Source organism: Ictidomys tridecemlineatus, chromosome 1 (assembly GCF_052094955.1).
Source record: "Ictidomys tridecemlineatus isolate mIctTri1 chromosome 1, mIctTri1.hap1, whole genome shotgun sequence".
Taxonomy (NCBI): domain Eukaryota; kingdom Metazoa; phylum Chordata; class Mammalia; order Rodentia; family Sciuridae; genus Ictidomys; species Ictidomys tridecemlineatus.
The window spans coordinates 47,336,913-47,340,649 of NC_135477.1; positions in this window are offsets into that span (position 1 = coordinate 47,336,913).

The window sequence follows — 3,737 nt, forward strand, 5'->3', positions numbered from 1 at the left end:
ACAAGAGAAGGCAGCACAGCTTCAATTCCTGGCTTGCCAGTTCCTGTCCCAGAAGCCTGGTTATACCGTTCTTGCCCTTAGGTGCCTATAAGGCAGCCAGACACTAGGGAAGACATCAAAGCCACACCTGGCCAATTTCTATCCTATCTTACCTAAGATGATTGGCCCAGAGATAGTCATGTGATCCACACAGCTCAATCAGAGCCCTTCCTTGGGATTTTATGTTGATTCTGAAAGAGATGGTCTTTGTTGATTAAGTATTGCAAGGCTAGTACCCAGAGCTTCTAATGCCGTGGCTGTGCTACTTGTAGGAAACCCATCTACTGTAGAGCAAATAAGGCCAATCAGAGCAGCGGAGCCCACTGATGACAAGTCCTGATGGCTTCTTCAGGTCCTTGTATCTATCAAGTCAAGCCTAAAGCCTTCTCTATACTTGGCCTTCCCAGCAGGTGAGCCAATATGTTCCTTGCCTTGCTCTAAGTAAGTTTAATTTTGATTTCTGTCTCTTGCAACCCAAGAGTCTTCAAACTAGTATTCCAGGGACATCAGTAAGTTATTCTACCCTTTTTAAGTAAATACACATGAATAAGAACCCACGGAAGCACAAAATAATGAGGCCCACAGCCAGCCCTCTCTGATCCTCTCCTTCCCCAAATTCTCTCTGTGATCTTACCTAGTCCTTCTGCCAGGGAGTTAGTCTGAATGGCTATTTCTACATGGATCTAGCTCTTCCCAGATCAGGCCTGAGTGACTTGGAGTCCTGAACCTGGCTGGAATGCTATTTCTCAATCTCTATGATTTGTATCCATTCCCAGACAATAAGAGGACAGGTACAGAGTGAGTAGTGATCCTCACAGTCTCTGAGTGAAGTCATCTGCCTGTCCCTCTCCCCACTTCCATCCAAGCAGGAATCCAGGGTTCAATTTGACCCCTCATCCACCTCAGACACAGCCTCAGGTCCTACTCTTCAGGCCTCATTTCCCCCTACTCACAAGGTGGGGTCTTGCTACGGTGCTCGGTTGGCTTTCAACTCCTGAGCTCAAGTGATCCTCCTGCCTTGGCCTCCCAAGGGACTACAAGCATGTGCCCACTAATACCTGGCTCCGAAGATCCTTTGGGGCCAAAAATGGACCTCTGGATATTTGTCCTTATTCTAGTCTTGGTCTGATGACAAGTTTCCTGGACAAATGGGAGAGACCAGGTGCAACAGCAAAGTGAAAAATGATGAGGGACTTTTAGCTAACTGCAAGCCTACAATAAGCCAACCTGTGTGATGTTGCTTCTTCAAAAATAAGCAAATAAATAAAACGATGAGCCTGGTTAAGCTAGAGCATGATGTTCAAATGACGTTTTAAGAATTCTAAAGGCTAGAGCTGGAAATGTTGCTCAGTGGCAGAGCACTTGTCTAGCATCTACAAGGCCTTGGGTTCAGTCCTCAGTACCACAAAAAGAGAAAAATTTTAAAGAATTCTGAGAAACTGTAGCTTAGGCCAAGGTGATGAGTGGTCGAGAAATCCTGGCTTCAAGGAACAAGGGGAAAACTATCTTCATGGACATCAAGAGGATTGGCACAGGTTTGTTCCTCCATGAAATGGCTGGGCGGCCCCAGGCACACACTGGCACACAGTACTCAAGAGCATTCATTTCCTTCTGTCTTGTCCTCATTCACCAGGCACAGAACCAAGGCTATGAGAGGAACTTATATGCAAGAGGTTTTTATCACAATCTAAAAATTTTTTGACCATTCCGACCATGCACAACTGTAACGGGCCCCTACGTAAGGTAATAATCTCCACGTCACTGCACATATTCAGAGGCTAGATAATTAACTCCAGGGGTGGAACATAAAGAACCCCTAAAGTGAGTGGATGTTGGGCTTCCAGGGCCCCTTTTCAATACAGTGACTTTGGCAGCCTCTGCAAAGTAGGTATGAGTCAACTCTTCTCATCTTCCTAAATTTACAGGAATGCTCAATTTTTCAAAGATGTGACTATATTTTCAGCAATGGCTGCAGCAATTGCTCCTGTTCCATACACTCTGTATTTTTGCCTTTCCCCATAAAGAAGAGGCTGATTCTCATCCTGTTCAATCAGAACCAGCTTGTGACAACTTCCCCAAACAGTATGTTGCAGAAGTGACACTGAATGACTTCCAGGGCTAAATTAGAAAGGCCATGCAGCTTTGCTAGCTCTGTGCATGCCTGACCCTATGCTCCAGCTGCCATGCTGTGAGGAAGCCCAAACTAGCCCACACAGAGAATTCCCACAGAGAGGCCCATGGGAGTATCTGATTCACAGCCTGGTCAAGGTCTCAGCTGACAGCATCATTCAGCAAAAGTGAATAAAGATTTATTCATAGCAGCATTATTCTCAGTAGCTAAAACATGGAAGCAAGCAACTGTCTACAAACAGATGAATGAATAAATGAAACAAGGTATATACATACACGGAATATTATATACCCTTTAAAAGGAAAGAGAGTCTGACGTGCTACAATATGGAAAATTCTTGAAAATATGATTTAAGTTAAATAAATCATAATCAGAAGAAGACAAATATTATATATTTCAGTTCTGTATGGTTCCTAGAGTATTCAAAATTATATAGAAAATAGAATGGTGGTTGTCAGGGATTTAGGGAAAAGAGAGAATAAGGAGTTAAGTTTCAGAGTTACAAGAGTTTCAATTTTGGATAAAAGAAGTTATGAAAATGGATGCTGGAAATGGTTGCACAACATTATAAATGTATTTAATACCACTGACCTGTACACTTAAAAGTGGTTAAGATGGTAAATTTTCTGTTATATGTATTTTTATCATAATTAAAATAAGTTGAAAATAAGCAAATGAAGACTTTTCCAGACGATTCCAGTCCCCATCCATTATGTAACCCCCAATCTTTGAGTAAGCCTAGCCGAAGTCCTACAGAAAGTGCCCTATCCAAATTTCTGACTTATAAAAACTGTGATATAATGAACTGGCTTTGAATAGTTTGTTATGCAGCAATTACCACTAAAACAATCAAGACAAAATAACCAAGATATTCTCAGAGGCCTGTGACTATGAGATTAGCTAGGGCTGAGACCCACTGATGACTCAGGTATTAATTAGCCTCCACTGGACACTGGCCCTCCGTCTCCTCCAGGATCACCCTCTCTCCTGCCAGGTTTTCTCCCAATTTGAAATCCAGGCCTTGCCCCTAACATGAAAAGTTCTTTTCCACCTCCAGCACTGGGGATTGAACCCAGTGGCACTCTATCACTGAGCTAGCCCTTCTTACCTTTAGTTTTGAGATGGGGTCTTGCTAAGTTATCCAGGCTGGCCCAGAACTTGCAATCCTCCTCTAATTCCTGAGAAGGTGGAATCACAGGTGGGTGCCACCCACCCTCACTACATAAGTGCTTCTTGCTCCCACACCTTCTGGCCTCAGAAATCTGTTCTGGCCCCCAAGTATCGTGGGAGCTGCACCCACAGGGGAGGCCAGCCTACACCGACCTCCACACAAGCCCTCTTTTCAGAGCCCAAGCTTAGGGAGAGCTGGATGCTGGAGCAGACCACTGTGGATGAACCAGACCAAGTCCTCAGCCAAGCACACAGCTTGCTGCCCCTTGTGCAGACAGATCACAGAAAAGGCGTGGATGCCTGGAAAGGGGGAAAGTTACATGCATAGTAAAGTTTAAGGGGAAAATACTTAACGTTCTATGACTCTCACATAGACCCTAGCCATGAATTCAAAATT